Source organism: Dermacentor variabilis, chromosome 3, assembly GCF_050947875.1.
Source record: "Dermacentor variabilis isolate Ectoservices chromosome 3, ASM5094787v1, whole genome shotgun sequence".
Taxonomy (NCBI): domain Eukaryota; kingdom Metazoa; phylum Arthropoda; class Arachnida; order Ixodida; family Ixodidae; genus Dermacentor; species Dermacentor variabilis.
In genome coordinates this window covers 172,628,228-172,645,084 of record NC_134570.1, presented here as the reverse complement: position 1 = coordinate 172,645,084, position 16,857 = coordinate 172,628,228, and the positions used below count along the sequence as shown (strand labels likewise).

At 47.6% G+C, this 16,857-nt stretch overlaps 8 non-coding genes across 8 annotated transcripts; all 8 read right to left on the bottom strand.

Annotated features, from left to right (window-relative positions):
* Positions 1-521: 521 nt before the first annotated feature.
* On the bottom strand, positions 522-593 carry TRNAA-UGC (transfer RNA alanine (anticodon UGC)). Its single transcript has one exon. It is a non-coding gene; the product is annotated as a tRNA-Ala (tRNA).
* A 592-nt stretch (positions 594-1,185) lies between these two features.
* TRNAA-UGC (transfer RNA alanine (anticodon UGC)) lies at positions 1,186-1,257 on the bottom strand. The gene has a single exon. It is a non-coding gene; the product is annotated as a tRNA-Ala (tRNA).
* A 5,509-nt stretch (positions 1,258-6,766) lies between these two features.
* On the bottom strand, positions 6,767-6,838 carry TRNAA-UGC (transfer RNA alanine (anticodon UGC)). The gene has a single exon. It is a non-coding gene; the product is annotated as a tRNA-Ala (tRNA).
* Positions 6,839-7,101: 263 nt separating this feature from the next.
* On the bottom strand, positions 7,102-7,173 carry TRNAA-UGC (transfer RNA alanine (anticodon UGC)). Its single transcript has one exon. It is a non-coding gene; the product is annotated as a tRNA-Ala (tRNA).
* A 260-nt stretch (positions 7,174-7,433) lies between these two features.
* TRNAA-UGC (transfer RNA alanine (anticodon UGC)) lies at positions 7,434-7,505 on the bottom strand. Its single transcript has one exon. It is a non-coding gene; the product is annotated as a tRNA-Ala (tRNA).
* Positions 7,506-7,763: 258 nt separating this feature from the next.
* Positions 7,764-7,837, bottom strand: TRNAA-UGC (transfer RNA alanine (anticodon UGC)). The gene has a single exon. It is a non-coding gene; the product is annotated as a tRNA-Ala (tRNA).
* A 263-nt stretch (positions 7,838-8,100) lies between these two features.
* TRNAA-UGC (transfer RNA alanine (anticodon UGC)) lies at positions 8,101-8,174 on the bottom strand. The gene has a single exon. It is a non-coding gene; the product is annotated as a tRNA-Ala (tRNA).
* A 6,785-nt stretch (positions 8,175-14,959) lies between these two features.
* TRNAA-UGC (transfer RNA alanine (anticodon UGC)) lies at positions 14,960-15,031 on the bottom strand. Its single transcript has one exon. It is a non-coding gene; the product is annotated as a tRNA-Ala (tRNA).
* Between the last annotated feature and the right edge of the window lie 1,826 nt (positions 15,032-16,857).

The following is a 16,857-nucleotide window of genomic DNA, read 5'->3' as shown; positions in this document are numbered from 1 at the left end:
GGGGAGCAGCGTCAGACGAGCCAGTGTGTCACGGAAGACTTCCACTCCATATGGCCGGGAACGCACGTTAGCACGCAAAAAAACAGTATTCAAAACAACACGTCCTGTAGGAAGGTTCGGCAATAAAACTTCATAATCATTCTCAACGTCAAAAGACCTGTTACCGCGGCCAAAAAGTACCGCTGTAGCCACCCTTGAAGGGCCTGCCATCCTGCGTCCGCTCAGCTCGGCTGCCGGAAGCAGAATCCCAGCTATACCCACGAATTGCGTTTGAACGGGAATATTACGCACTCCGTGTACTATTTTAATGGAATCGTATATATCAAATGTTGAGCAGTTTGATCTAATCACGTGCATTATGGCTTGAAGCGCTAAGGCCTACACTATGTGGCGGCGGAGGAAGTCAGTACACGGAAGGCGATTCCTTGAGTGCGCATTGCGTGCTATTATGTGCGCAGTGCGAAATAATTAGTTCATCGCTTTCACTATTGTACAAAAAAACAAAAGTATTTCAGCCAACGTGGAGGTACCGGGATTCGAACCCGGGGCTTCTCGAATGCAAAGCAAGCGCTCTACCTCTGAGCTATACCCCCGGATTGCGTTTGAACGGTAATATTACGCACTCCGTGTAGTATATAATGGAATCGTATCAAAAATTGAGCAGTTTGATCTAATCACGTGCATAATGGCTTGAAGCGCTAAGGCCTACACTTATTACTATGTGGCGGCGGAGGAAGTCAGTACACGGAAGGCGATTCCTTGAGTGCGCATTGCGTGCTATTATGTGCGCAGTGCGAAATAATTAGTTCATCGTTCTCACTATTCTACCAAAAAAACAAGAGTAATTCAGCCAACGTGGAGGTACCGGGGTTCAAACCGGGGGTTTTCGCATGCAAAGCGAGCGCTCTACCTCTGAGCTATACCTCCGAATTGCGTTTGAACGGTAATATTACGCACTCCGTGTAGTATTTAATGGAATCGTATAAAAAATTGAGCAGTTTGATCTAATCACGTGCATAATGGCTTGAAGCGCTAAGGGCTACACTTATTACTATGTGGCGGCGGAGGAAGTCAGTACACCGAAGGCGATTCCTTGAGTGCGCATTGCGTGCTATTATGTGCGCAGTGCGAAATAATTAGTTCATCGTTCTCACTATTCTACAATAAAAAGTAATTCAGTCAACGTGGGGGTACCGGGGTTCGAACCCGGGGCTTCTCGAATGCAAAACGAGCGCTCTACCTCTGAGCTATACCCGCGAATTGCGTTTGAAGGGGAAAATTACGCACTCCGTGTAGTATTTTAATGGGATCGTATCAAAAATTGTGCAGTTTGATCTAATCAAGTGCATTATGGCTTGAAGCGCTAAGGCCTACACTCATTACTCTGTGGCGGCGGAGGATGTCAGTACACGGAAGGCGATTCCTTGAGTGCGCAGTGCGTGCTATTATGCGCGCAGTGCGAAATAATTAGTTCATCGTTTTCACTATTCTACCAAAAAAAAAAAAAACAAGAGTTATTCAGCCAACGTGGAGGTACCGGGGTTCGAACCGGGGGCTTTTCGCATGCAAAGCGAGCGCTCTACCTCTGAGCTATACCTCTTTTTTTTTTATTTATTGCCGGTCTTCGACATTACTCAGACGGTACAGTTAGCACACACTTGTGTATCACAAATTCCAACCGTTGGAGGAGGAAAAAAAAAACGGAAGGTGCGTAAGGAAAGAAACCGCACAATAAAGCCGTCTGTCCATATTGGACTGGCTTTGTCATACTAAAATTCCTTCATGGCTGTCAGGGGTTCTAGCCTCGACAGCCAATCCGGTACACATTCTTGTATTTTATGGATTTCAATAAATCGCGACATACATTCCTTGAAGTAAGCACGAGCTGGCCTAGCATCAGGATCGCAATGGTACCCTGCCATACGAGCCCGCCATATACAGTGTAGAGCATTTAACATAACAAAGTCATAGGGAACCCCGTCGTCATCTTTAATGGCCAGATACCTGATACCTTGGGGGTCCACCGGCAGCTCTTTCTTCAGGGTTCGCTTTAAGACGTCCCAGAAGAAAACTGCCGCCCAGCAATGTAGGAAAACGTGATCTATATTTTCGGGCTTCTTGCATATCAAGCAGTGCGACCCCCAAGGTACGAGACAACCCCGTTCCTCCAGAAACGTCTTCACGGAGAGCGTTCCTGTGTGTAGCTTAAAGAAGAAGGTCTTTACCCCTGGTGGCACCTGCATCTGTTTTACTCTTTTAAGTACATCCTGTCCTGGCCCTCCACTGTATATGGCTCTGTATAAGGGCACTGGGAAAACAATGTCGCATACATCTCTATACAATGTTTTCCTTTTCACATCACAAAGGTAATCATTTGTAAAACGAACAGAAAGGAAGCGTACACTGTCAACAACTTCCTTGAAATAACCACGCAGGGTTCCAGTCAAATTTGCCGTGCTAACAACATGTGCCGGCAAAGCGTTACACAACCTTAGCTGACATACGGCGCGCAGAAAAGGATCGCGAACATCGCGAAAAAACAAAAATCGGTTTACAACTTGACGAACAAAAAGATGCGCCAGGCCCACACCCCCATCCTTCACTCTTCTGAACAAATTTGTTCGGCTGCACCTTTCCCATGTTGATCCCCAGATGAAAACTGCGAACACTCTGTGCAGCCTTTGCACATTTACTCTAGAACAATACAGCGTTTGCAAGACGTAATATAACTTAGTAATAAAAAACACGTTACAAATTGTCGCTCTTGCAAAAATGGACAGGTTAGTACTTTTCCATTTGTCTACTTTTTCTTTCAGCTCCTTGGTTTGGTTCCTCCAGTATTCGTCGCTGCTATTATACCTGTCGAGGGGAACACCCAGATACCTGGTCGGAGTTTTCACCCGGTTCACGTTCGCGAAATAGTCGGGTGCAGAAAACCAGTCCCCGTGCCACAGGCCTAGCGATTTGCCCCAGTTTACTCTGCTACCCGTTACGGCGCAGAAATGTTGTACTACAGATATGGTTTCCGTTACACTTGGTTTGTCAGTGCAACACACTGCAATGTCATCTGCATATGCGAGCAACTTCACTTCGGTCGCTGCCAATCTGAAACCACGTATTCCGTCATTTTCATTAATTGCTACACACATTGCTTCTACGTAGATAGCAAATAATAGCGGACTGAGGGGGCAGCCTTGGCGCACTGAACGCCTGATGTTAATGGGGGCCCCCAGACACTTGTTAACAATTAATCTTGTTGTGCAGTTCTGGTACGCCAAGGCCACGCCCTCAGTGATGATGGAACCGACATTAACATGATCTAAGATGGCAAACAAAATAACATGAGCGACACAATCGAACGCTTTCTCTAGGTCGAGCTGAAGTACTGCAACATGGCCACCGATGACGTCACAGCACTCGAGCACACATCGCATCTTATGGATGTTTGAAAAAATAGATCGCCCTTTGATGCCACAAGTTTGATGGTCTGCGACTATTTCCTTGATGACGCCTTGAAGCCTGCTAGCTAAAACCTTCATAAATATTTTATAATCGACGTTTGTTAGTGAAATCGGTCTGTAGGATGACTCAAATCTGAGTTTGTCTATTTGATCGCTCTTCGGTATTAGAATGGTGTGCGTTTTTCCAAAGGAAGGTGGTAATGATTTCTTTTCGTATGCGTCATTAAATACATGCGCAAGCAAAGGCGCCAGCTCTCTTTTAAAAGCTTTATATAGACCCGCGCTGAGTCCATCAGGTCCCGGTGATTTACCCAAGTTCAAATCGTCGATTGCCTTTTCGACTTCTCTCTCCCTTATTTTTTCCTCTAATCGCTTTTTTACGTCATCGCTCAAACGTGGCATGAGATGCAGAAAACCTGCTTTAAAACCCTCAACATTCGCTTCCTGAAATGCGAAGAGCGAGTGATAGTACTCAAAGAAGGCGCGCTGAATGCTATCACTGTCTTCAACGACATTCCCATTCACTAAAATCTGCTCGACATGGTTTCTTCGTCCATACGCCTTCTCAAGACCCAGCGCCCTTTTAGTGGGCGTCTCCCCTGCCGCTAGTGCATCCGCTCGTGCTCGCACGATGGCTCCTTGATAGCGTTCCTTGTCAAACAGTTCAAGTTTTTCTTTGACGTTTCGCACATCGTCTTTGTACGCACCAGGCTCTTTGCACTCAAGCGTTAGCAGCTGCCCAAGCAGTGTTCTGAAACCCTTTTCTTTCATTTCCTTCTCGAATTTTTTACAACTGGATCTTTCTATTGCTTTCATTTTAATCTTTTCTTTAAAACATTCCCACTTCTCGACGATTGTTCCCGCAGCATCACATTGAACTTCATTAATCGCATCCCGTACTACCTGTAAAAAGGGCTGGTCATTTAGTAACAAGGCATTCAGTTTCCACATATCCCACTTAAATACATGTCGCTTTTTCATTATACCTACGTTACATTTCACAAGGCAGTGATCTGAAAACGACACTGGTACTACATAGTAACCGTGGCATCTTGGAATCATATCCAATGAAATGTACATTCGGTCCAAACGCGCATGGCTGCTGCCCTGAAAACGTGTAAAAGTCACTTGACGCCCCCCTTCCAGACATTCATAAACATCATCGAGTTCATTTTCATCAATTAAATTTGATAACACTTCACTGCTTCGGTCACGCACACCTGCATTATTGACTCTGTCTCCAGCACTCAACACACAATTAAAGTCCCCTAACATCATCACGCGCATATTACAACAAACATATCGTGAAAGGTTCGAAAAAAAACGGGCGCGCTCATCTACTGAATTCGGCGCATATACGCATATGATGCGGAACTCTGAATCACCCATAACAATATCACAAAGAACAATCCTTCCTGACTGACACGAAAAAATGCTCTGAATCTGCAGTCCAGGCAGCTTCTTCACAAGAAGAACGCACCCTCCAGCCGTGCCAACAGCATGGCTAACCACCGCAAAATACCTAGTCGTGAAACGTCGCACCATGCTCCCGGTCTCCTCCTCTCCTTCAACCTTAGTTTCCTGGACGGCTAGTACGTCTATGTCGTGGTCAGTGACCAAACGTAGGACCTGACTTTGCCTACGACTAGCCGCCAGCCCTCTCACGTTTAATGTGGCAATCCTCAGGGACGGTATTTGAGCCATCTTGATCTAAAAGAAAAGTAAAGTAGGCCCGGAGCATGGTGCTTACCGCTCACGACTAGCCCTCGGCTAGCCGCCTCCGGGACCTCCCGGTTTGTTGGTGTCCTTAGACGTGGCCGCTCTGTCGGCAGGCTTCCTTTCAGGCGGTACATTGGGCTTTGGCTTGTAGCCCATCCGCCTCCCATGAGGCGTCTTCGTCGGTGGTCCCTCACTGGTGCTGGGTGCCCGATCCTCGCGGTCCTTCGTCTGGTCGTGGGTGCGCTTGACGGAGGCAGCAAGAGCGCCAGTACGGTCGTCGTCGGTGACGCCCTCGTCCTGCTGCATTGCGGTCGCGTCGTCAGTTGCGTCTTCACTGACGTTTCCCGTCGCCTGCCCCTGGGTCGTAGCATCCCGTTCCGTCCTACTCGGCTTCTGAGTAGCCTCAGCCGCGTTGCCGTCTACCTCCAGAATCGTCGTCCCACTACTTGTCTCTGTCGACACCATGTCACCGGTTCCTTTAGACGCGTCCTCCGCCTCGGCCACATCCATGAGGTGCTCTGCCGCAACATCATTCACTGGTGGGCCTGTCACAGCGGCATAGGACTTCACGCATTCAGCGTCGACGTGGCCGAAACGTCTGCACCGGGTACAACGCGGTACTCTGCACTCACGGCGGACGTGTCCCGTGCCGTGGCAGCGCAGGCACTGCATCGGTCGACCGGGAACGACGACCAAGGCTAACTCTCCACCGACGCGGATCTGATGTGGGAGGTCTTCCACCTTCACGCTGGCCTTCAGCTTGAGAAGGACGGTCCTGGTGGTTGAGGTCTTGGTTCCCATGCCTTTAACGCGCCACCGTTCCCGGCTCACCTCCTCCACCTTGCCGAAAGCCGCGAAAGCCGTCCGGACGTCCTCGTCGGCAACGCCGTAGAGCAGCCAGTGAAGCCTAAGCTTCACATGTTGGTCCTGCGGGTCAATGATGAGGCACCGTCGTCCCTTCACTTGAAGTTCCTTCAGGGCAAGCAGCCTTTTCGTTGCAGTTGCATCGCAGAGGGTCACTGCCCAGACGTGGTTGATTTGGTACGCCCCTATGCATACCACATCCGGCAGCAGGCCCGTCGGCAGAAGGGCATCCCTGAAATCCTCCACCTTGTACGGCCTCGCACGTACATCACCGTGCAAAAATACGGTGTTAATCACCAGTTGTCCTTTAGGCAGCTGCGGCAAAATAAAAGCATAATCCTTATCATCGTTGAGCCTATTTCCGCGGCCAAAAGTGGCCGCTGTCGCTGCTCCACTAGAGCCCATGATCCTGCTGACCGCTCAGCTCGGCTGCCGGAAGCAGAATCCTCTGAGCTATACCTCCGAATCGCGTTTGAGCGGTAATATTACGCACTCCGTGTAGTATTTAATGGAATCGTATCAAAAATTGAGCAGTTTGATCTAATCACGTGCATAATGGCTTGAAGCGCTAAGAGCTACACTTATTACTATGTGGCGGCGGAGGAAGTCAGTACACCTAAGGCGATTCCTTGAGTGCGCATTGCGTGCTATTATGTGCGCAGTGCGAAATAATTAGTTCATCGTTCTCACTATTCTACAAAAAAAAAGTAATTCAGCCAACGTGGGGGTACCGGGGTTCGAACCCGGGGCTTCTCGCATGCAAAACGAGCGCTCTACCTCTGAGCTATACCCCCGAATTGCGTTTGAAGGGGAATATTACGCAATCCGTGTAGTATTTTAATGGGATCGTATCAAAAATTCTGCAGCTTGATCTAATCAAGTGCATTATGGCTTGAAGCGCTAAGGCCTACACTCATTACTCTGTGGCGGCGGAGGAAGTCAGTACACGGAAGGCGATTCCTTGAGTGCGCATTGCGTGCTATTATGTGCGCAGTGCGAAATAATTTGTTCATCGCTTTCACTATTGTACAAGGAAAGAAAAGTAATTCAGCCAACGTGAAGGTACCGGGGTTCGAACCCGGGGCTACTCGCATGCAAAGCGAGCGCTCTACCTCTGAGCTATACCCCCGGATTGCGTTTGAACGGTAATATTACGCACTCCGTGTAGTATATGATGGAATCGTATCAAAAATTGAGCAGTTTGATCTAATCACGTGCATAATGGCTTGAAGCGCTAAGGCCTACACTTATTACTATGTGGCGGCGGAGGAAGTCAGTACACGGAAGGCGATTCCTTGAGCGCGCGTTGCGTGCTATTATGTGCGCAGTGCGAAATAATTAGTTCATCGTTTTCACTATTCTACAAAAAAAAAAGTAATTCAGCCAACGTGGAGGTACCGGGGTTCGAACCCGGGGCTTCTCGCATGCAAAGCGAGCGGTCTACCTCTGAGCTACACCCCCGAATTGCGTTTGAACGGTAATATTACGCACTCCGTGTAGTATTTTAATGGAATCGTATCAAAAATTGAGCAGTTTGATGTAATGACGTGCATTATTGCTTGAAGCCCTAAGGCCTACACTCATTACTATGTGGCGGCGGAGGAAGTCAGTACACGGAAGGAGATTCCTTGACTGCGCATTGCGTGCTGTTATGTGCGCAGTGCGAAATAATTAGTTCATCGTTTCCACTATTGTAAAAAAAAAGTGATTCAGCCAACGTGGAGGTACCGGGGTTCGAACCCTTTTGGCTTCTCGCATGCAAAGCGAGCGCTCTACCTCTGAGCTATACCCCCGAATTGCGTTTGAAGGGGAATATTACGCACTCCGTGTAGTATTTTAATGGGATCGTATCAAAAATTGAGCAGTTTGATCTAATCACGTGCATTATGGCTTGAAGCGCTAAGGCCTACACTCATTACTATGTGGCGGTGGAGGAAGTCAGTACACGGAAGGCGATTCCTTGAGTGCGCATTGCGTGCTTTTATGTGCGCAGTGCGAAATAATTAGTTCATCGTTTTCACCATTGTACAAAAAAGCAAAAGTGATTCAGCCAACGTGGAGGTACCGGGGTTCGAACCCTTTTGGCTTCTCGCATGCAAAGCGAGCGCTCTACCTCTGAGCTATACCACCGATTTTTTTTTTTTATTTCCGATGTTCACATGAGGAGCAATAAGTCACAAACGATAAAGCACTTCAGCTACGCTTGAGGTGAGGCGAGCAAAGTTAAATTTTCTTCAAACTCACTAAATCATCCAGAAGTGTTACCCACTGAGGTGGGTCATGCTGTGCCCGGATACATTCGCGAAGGTAAGCGGCGCTTTCAATAAAGTTTTCACGTGCACTGCGCGTATTAATATCTGCATGCCTTACTTGCATTCGTGTTTTCCACAGGCTGTGGATGCCAAGAAGCATGAACGAATCATACGGTACATCTTCGTGATCAACCGGTAAAAACCTGATACCGTAAGGGTCTAGTGGTAACTCTTTCTTTATAGTTCTCTGTAGGACGTCCCAGTGGAATATCGCGTCCCAGCAGTCCAGAAAAACATGTTCGCCTGTCTCTGGCCTCTTACATAACAGACAGTTCGTTGTCCAAGGGACAAAGATTCCCTTTTCTTGAAGCCACATTCTGACAGGTAATGTATTAGAGTGTAACTTGAAAAAGAATGTTTTCACGCCTGGCCTAACTGGCATCTTCTTCACTCGCTTTAAAATATTCTGCCCTGGGCCTCCACGGTAAGACGCACGGTACAATGGCACAGGCAGCATCCTATCCACAAGATCTTTGTACAGCTTTTTCTTGGAAACACTGTACAAATAGTCTGGGGAAAAACACACTTCTAACAACTTACATGAAAGCACAACCTCGCGCAAAAATCCGGTTACAGCACCGCACATGTTTTCACCAGAGGACACTATGTTTCTTGGGAGTAGCCTCTGCAATCGGACTTGTATAACCGTTCTTAAGAAGATGTCATTTTGATCACGAAAGAAAAAGAAGCGTGATACCACTTGACGCAAAAACAAATGAACCAGTCCAAGGCCTCCACCCTTCAGTGAAAGAAACAGGTTCGTCCTCCTCGTTTTTTCCCAGGTCGAATTCCAAAGAAAGACGGAAAATATACGATGCAATTTTTGAATAGAGGTCCGCGAAGCACACAGCACATTCATGAGGTACCATATTTTTGAAATGAGAAAAACATTGCAGACAAAGGCACGTGAGAAAATTGATAGATTCCTTCCTTGCCATGCTCCCCCTTTCTCTCTCGCCCTTAACATCTCTTCGTTCCAAAGTGAGCTGGGATCGCGATAACATTCTAGGGGCACACCAAGGTATCGCGTTGGCATGGGAGACCATTGCAGCCGTGAGAAAAATTGCGGTGTAATATCCCATTGCCCGTGCCAAAATCCAGAGCTTTTTTCCCAGTTTACTTGACATCCAGTCTGGTTACAAAACCTTTCCAGAGTGTTTGTAACTTCACAAATGCTTTCTCTGCTTGTGCAAAATACCGCTATGTCATCCGCATACGCAGGAAGTTTCACCTGAGCAGATTGCAGCTTGAAACCCGTGACGTAATCACTGTTGATAATGGCCAGACATAAAGGCTCTAGATACGCTGCAAAAAGCAGGGGAGAGAGCGGACAACCTTGCCTCACCGAAGAACGCACTGTGAGGCGCTCAGTAAGGTCACCATTAACTATAATGCGTGTCATACAGTTTTGCGTCCGCCATTTTTACTCCTTCTACTATTACGCTACCCAGGTTAGCATGCTCTAGAATGGAAAACAGAATGTCATATGAAACGCGGTCGAACGCTTTGGCCAAGTCCAGCTGTATCATAGCTACCTGGCTTCCAAGCACGTCAACACGTTCCTATACGGTTCTGGCCACATGTATATTTGTTGCAATGCTGCGACCTTTGATGCCACAGGTTTGGTGCGGCCCTAGTAATTTGTCGATTACACTCTGAAGTCGTCTGGCTAGTACCTTCATGTACACCTTGTAGTCGACCTTAGTGAGGCTGATAGGTCTGTAGGAACCAACTAACATTCGTTTCTCCGGATCATCAGACTTGGGAATAAGTACAATGTGTGAAGTACCAAAGGACAATGGTACTTTTTTGCGTTCATAGGCTTCTGTTATCACTTGTAACAAGAGCTGAGAAACATAATGTTTTAAGGTTTTATAGAAGGCAGCGTTCAGCCCATCTGGCCCCGGAGCTTTTCCAGACGGAAGATTATCTATTGCTTTCACGATCTCTTCCAAAGTAATAGGCAATTCAAGACGCTCTCTTACATCATCGTCGAGTGTTGGCATTAGTCGTAGGAAATCACCTTCAAACCCTTGCGCATGCTCGCGCCTATTGCTAAAATGTTCAGCAAAGTATTCCGTAATAGCGTGCTGAATCTCACTAGGGTCGCTTGTAATGTGCCCCTCGTATCTTAATTGCTTGATTTCCTTCTGGCAAGCGTACCGCTTTTCATCTGATAGCGCCCACTTTGTATGCGCTTCGCCTGCCCATAAGTTATCGCTCCTTGAGCGTATTATTGCTGCTCTGTACCTGTCAGTGTCAATTGTTTCAATCTGACACTTCACGTCTTTTCTTTCTTTAATAAAATTTCCTGGCTGATTTTTTTTCATGCTAACCAAGCACTCGAGCTGTTCGCGAAGTTCCTTTTCTTTTTCTTTCTGTTTATACCGAATTGCGCTACTTTTTTCTATAGCTTTAAGCTTCACTCATTCTTTGAAACTTTCCCATTCAACGGTAAAGCAGTCCGCTTGCTCAGCTAGTAGACCATCGAGATCGCTTTTAATTTCCTTTACGAATCCTTCATCGTCTAAAATTTTCTCATTTAGTTTCCAAAGGTACCAATTAAAGCGTGATTTCCTTCCCTTCGTTCCAAAAGTCGCGCTCACAAGGCAATGATCGCTAAACGACACAGGTTTTACATCATAGGCTGTGCATAGTGGCACGAGATCAGCAGAAACATCATCATCATCATCATCATCATCATCATCATCATCATCATCAGCCTAGTCACGCCCACTGCAGGGCAAAGGCCTCTCCCATACTTCTCCAACTACCCCGGTCATGTACTAATTGTGGCCATGTTGTCCCTGCAAACGTCTTAATGTCATCCGCCCACCTAACTTTCTGCCGCCCCCTGCTACGCATCCCTTCCCTTGGAATCCAGTCCGTAACCCTTAGTGACCATCGGTTATCTTCCCTCCTCATTACATGCCCGGCCCATGCCCATTTCTTTTTCTTGATTTCAACTAAGATGTCGTTTACCCGCGTTTGTTGCCTCACCCAAACTGCTCTTTTCTTATCCCTTAACGTCACGCCCATCATTCTTCTTTCCGTAGCTCGTTGCGTCGTCCTCAATTTCAGCAGAACCCTTCTCGTAAGCCTCCAGGTTTCTGCCCCATATGTGAGTACTGGTAACACACAGCTGTTATACACTTTCCTTTTGAGGGATAGTGGCAACCTGCTGTTCATGATTTGAGAATGCCTGCCAAACGCACCCCAGCCCATTCTTATTCTTCTGGTTATTTCAGTCTCATGATCCGGATCCGTGGTCACTGCCTGCCCTAAGTAGATGTATTCCCTTACCCCTTCCAGTGCCTCGCTACCTATTGTAAATTGCTGTTCTCTTCCGAGCCTGTTAAACAATACTTTAGTTTTCTGCAGATTAATTTTCAGACCCACCCTTCTGCTTTGCCTCTCCAGGTCAGTGAGCATGCATTGCAATTGGTCTCCTGAGTTACTAAGCAAGGCAATATCATCAGCGAATCGCAAGTTGCTAAGGTATTCTCCATCAACTTTTATCCCCAATTCTTCCCACTCCAGGCCTCTGAATACCTCCTGTAAACATGCTGTGAATAACATTGGAGATATCGTATCTCCCTGTCTGACGCCTTTCTTTATAGGGATTTTGTTGCTTTCTTTGTGGAGGACTACGGTGGCTGTGGAGCCGCTATAGATATCTTCCAGTATCTTTACATATGGCTCATCTACACCCTGATTCCGTAATGCCTCCATGACTGCTGAGGTTTCGACTGAATCAAACGCTTTCTCGTAATCAATGAAAGCTATGTATAAGGGTTGGTTATATTCTGCACATTTCTCTATCACTTGATTGATAGTGTGAATATGGTCTATTGTTGAGTAGCCTTTACGGAATCCTGCCTGGTCCTTTGGTTGACAGAAGTCTAAGGTGTTCCTGATTCTATTTGCGATTACCTTAGTAAATACTTTGTAGGCAACGGACAGTAAGCTGATCGGTCTATAATTTTTCAAGTCTTTGGCGTCCCCTTTCTTATGGATTAGGATTATGTTAGCGTTCTTCCAAGATTCCGGTACGCTCGAGGTTATGAGGCATTGCGTATACAGGGTGGCCAGTTTCTCTAGAACAATCTGACCACCATCCTTCAACAAATCTGCTGTTACCTGATCCTGCCCAGCTGCCTTCCCCCTTTGCATAGCTCCTAAGGCTTTCTTTACTTCTTGGGGGGGGGGGGAAACATACAGCCTATCTAATCTTGCGTGACTGTCGCGTTGAAAGTATGTGTAATCAAGCCGTGTTCCAGCCGAAAACACACTTCCAACGTCCTCCAATAAATAATCGCGCACAAGTTCAATCAAGAGTTCCGCGCTCTTATCCCTCACTGGTCTACACTTCACTCGGTCAGTAGCAGCACAGACGCAGTTAAAGTCTCCCAGTAGAAGCAGCACCTTGTCACAATTCAAGAACGGCTCAATGGAATCAAAAAAACATTTACGTTCACTTTCAACATTGGGGGCATAAACACATACAAAGCGCCAGTGTAAGCTTGAAAAAGAAAAATCAACAACCGAGAGGCGGCCACTTTCACATGCAATTACAGACTCCACACTTATACCTAGTGTGTTGCGAATGAAGAGGAGGCATCCACCCGATGTCCCAACGGAGTGACACACACACACTTCAAAGTTGGCGCGGAAAGTGGGCACCATGCGGTTAGCGTGTTCTTGCGACTCTATCTTTGATTCTTGCACAGCTATTAGGTCAAGGTCATTATCAATGAGCAGGCGATTAAGCTGACATTGCCGCCTTCGTGCTCCCAGCCCTCTAACATTCAAAGTTGCTACACGCAATGGGGCTCTTAGCTCAACTACCATACGTTTGCGTAATAAAAAGGGGCGTGCTCCGCATGATGCCTACCTCTGTCGACCATGTGGTTCTCCCGACTGATGTTCCGCAATGACGTTCGGGGGATCTGTCTGGCCACCCAGAAGGGTTGTCTGGTGTTTGTCTCGAAGTGGTCTGAGGCACTTCCTCGTCACATCCTCCACTTTGCATGCGCGCAAACTCGAAATGTCAGCCAAAAACACTGTGTCGGTCGACACACAACCGACGCTGACATTCCACAGAACACCCTTCCGTGACTCGGCCAAGAGGTTTGGCTGCGGCTTCAACGACGAAAGTCGACTTCCTGTCGTTTTTAGAGGCGGCTCCCCACTGATACTACCACCAGGCTGCAGGTTCTCTCCGGCGCTCTCTTCGCGGGACCGTTTTCCAGCGGTTAGGGCAGCCGCTTCATCGTCGGCGTCCATGGCGTCGCCAATGCGAGGCTCCACGCAGTCCGGGGTTTTCAGCGAAACTTTCGTAGCGGCCACCGCACTGTGACCGCTGTCGATTTGGGGGCCACGCTGCGCTAGCTGAGATGCCACCACTGCAGGAGGCGTCAACGTTGTCTTCTGCTTAACCAGAGGCGTAAAAGAAGGCCCATCTTTCGTCCCCGTTTTCCAGTTGTCCTCGCTGCCTCTTCTGCGTCCGCCTCATCCATCAAATGCTCCGAGGCATCTTCACTGGTTCCAGGGCCGGCGATACTCGCATAAGTACGGGGGCACTCACCGTCTTCGTGACCGAAACGTCGACAAGCTCCGCATCGCGGTACCTTACACTCCCGACGAATGTGTCCCGTACCTCGGCAGCGAAGACATAACGGAGGCCTTCCAGGCACAACGACGAGTGCCAACTCACCCCCAACGTTAAGCTGGTGCGGCAAGTCGTCCAGTTTAACGCCAGCTTTCAATTTCAGCGTGACCATCCTGCTCGTTGAGCATTTCTCTGACACGCCGTGCACACGCCAGCGCTCCCGGGCCACCTCGAAGACCTTCCCGTACGGTGCAAGCGCGACACGCACGTCCTCGTCCGGCACGGTGTGAAGCAGCCAATGGAGCTTGAGACGTACGTCCTGGTTCGCCGGGTCGATAACCATGCAGCGGCGTTCTTTGACGCGCAGCTCACCGACGCCTGCAATCTTCTTAATGGCATCCGCATCCTTGACCGTTATGGCTCAGACATGGCTCATCCGATACGCACCCAGGGCGATAACGTCCGAGAGAAGCGATTGCCTAGTCAACGCGTCTCGAAAATCTTCCACCCAGCACGGGCGGGCCCTAATATCCGGGTGCAAAAAAAAAACAGTATTTAAAACTAAACGCCCGGTTGGGACACTTGGCAGAACAATCTGCTGGTCGTTTTCCATTTCCATAGCCCCGTTACCGCGGCCAGAACTGGCCGCTGAAGCCCCTCCAACGGAGCCCGTCATCATACGTCCGTCACGCTTGGCGGCCGGAAGCAGAATCCTCAAGCTATACCCCCCGAATTGCGTTTGAACGGGAATATACGCACTCCATGTAGTTTTTTGAAGGAATCGTATAAAAAATTGAGCACTTTGATCTAATCACGTGCATTATGGCTTGAAGCGCTAAGGACTACACTTATTACTATGTGGCGGCGGAGGAAGTCAGTACACAAAAGACGATTCCTTCAGTGCGCATTGCGTGCTATTATGTGCGCAGTGCGAAATAATTAGTTCACCGTTTTCACTATTGTACAAAAAACCAAAAGTAATTCAGCCAACGTAGAGGTACCGGGGTTCGAACCCGGGGCTTCTCGCATGCAAAGCGAGTGCTCTACCTCTGAGCTATACCTCCGAATTTTTTTTTCTTTATTACATGGAAAAGAAAACTGAAGGTGTATTACAAAGTGGACACGACTACACACTTAAAACTCAGGCAAACACACACATGCATCCAACAAGAGCATCCAGTCTGGCGGAGGTTCCTGCGCAGCGTAGACACTTCTTACATAAGCAGCACTTTCGCGAAAGAAGGACTTTGTAGATCGCGGGCTTTCGGCATGGCGGTCACAGTCTACTTCTCCATAGGCTATGTAAACCAAGTACTATGAACATGTCATAGGGAGGACCACCCGTAACCTTAAACGGTAGAAACCTAATTGTATATGGGGTCATGTCAATGTCCTTTTTGAGCGTCCGTTGGAGAATGTCCCAAAAGAATACAGCGTCCCTACAGTCTATGAAGCAGTGATCTATGGTTTCGGCACGTGGACAGAGCCGACAGTTTGTTGACCACGCCACAAAGCAACCCCTCGAATTCAACCAAGTTTTAACAGGGAGTGTTTCCGAATGTAATTTAAAGAAAAATGTTTTTACTCCAGGAGGTACACACATTTTTCGGACGCGCTTAAGTACATCCTGATAAGGTCGGTTTAAATAAGGTGCACGATACAAAGGATCTGGGAAAATAGAGTCCACCAGTGCCGCAGAAATTGCTTTTCGACTCGCAGTGAACACGTACTCCAGGCTGAATCTAACTTTCAAGAAAAGAAATGTGTCAACAACCTCCTTAAGAAAGCCCCAAGGGGCCTGTGGGACATCTTTGGCATTTGATGACACTACTATATTAGGAATATAATGAACTAAACGGAGTTGCAACATTTCACGCAAAAATGGATGGTCATTGTCTCGAAAGAAAAACAGGCGTGAAACAATTTCCCTGGTGAAGAGGTGGACTAATCCTAGACCACCACGTTCAAGAGGGAGGAACAGATTGTCGCGCCGCATCGATTCACAACTGGAACTCCAAATAAATGTTGCAAATACGCGATGCAGTGCCTGAAGGCGAAGTCGTGAGCAGTGCAGTACTTGCAGCACATACATAAGACGGGAAGCTAAGAAAACGTTACACACTTCAGCACGAGAGAACATTGACAAATTCCGCCCTCGCCATGAATTCACTTTACGTTGAATTTTGCCAACTTCTCCCGACCAATGAGCGTTGCTATTTCTATACTGTGAGAGAGGCACACCTAAATAACGCAGATCTTCTTTCCATTGAATGCCTGCGTAATGTGATGGCATTGTGGCCCATAATCCAAACCAAAAACCTGAACTTTTTTCAAAGTTAACGCTTGCACCAGAAGCCGCACAATATTCTTCTGTAATTGCAAGAGCAGTCATCACACTCTCTTTATCTGTACAAAAAAAGGCCACATCGTCTGCATACGCAAGAACCCGAACCTCATTAGTGAGTAATTTAAACCCTTGGAAATTTTGTTCATTAACAATGCTCATACAAAGTGGTTCTAAATACAAGCAGAACAGGAGCGGTGACAAAGGGCATCCTTGTCGTACTGATGATGCAAGCCTAATCGAATCGGAGAGAGAGCCATTCACTATCAGCCTCGTTGAACCATTAGCATAACATATCCTGACGCCTCTAAGGAGCAGGGACCCGATATTTATATGCTCTAGTACAGTAAACAGGAATGAGTGATTTACCCTGTCGAACGCCTTAGCCAGATCTAGCTGTACCATTGCCACCTGTCCAAACCCCTCAGCTACACACTCTAGCACCGATCTCGCAACATGAATGTTCGTCTGAATGGACCGGCCTCTGATGCCACATGTTTGATGATCACCGACCACAGATCTTATTACAACTTGCAAACGGTTAGC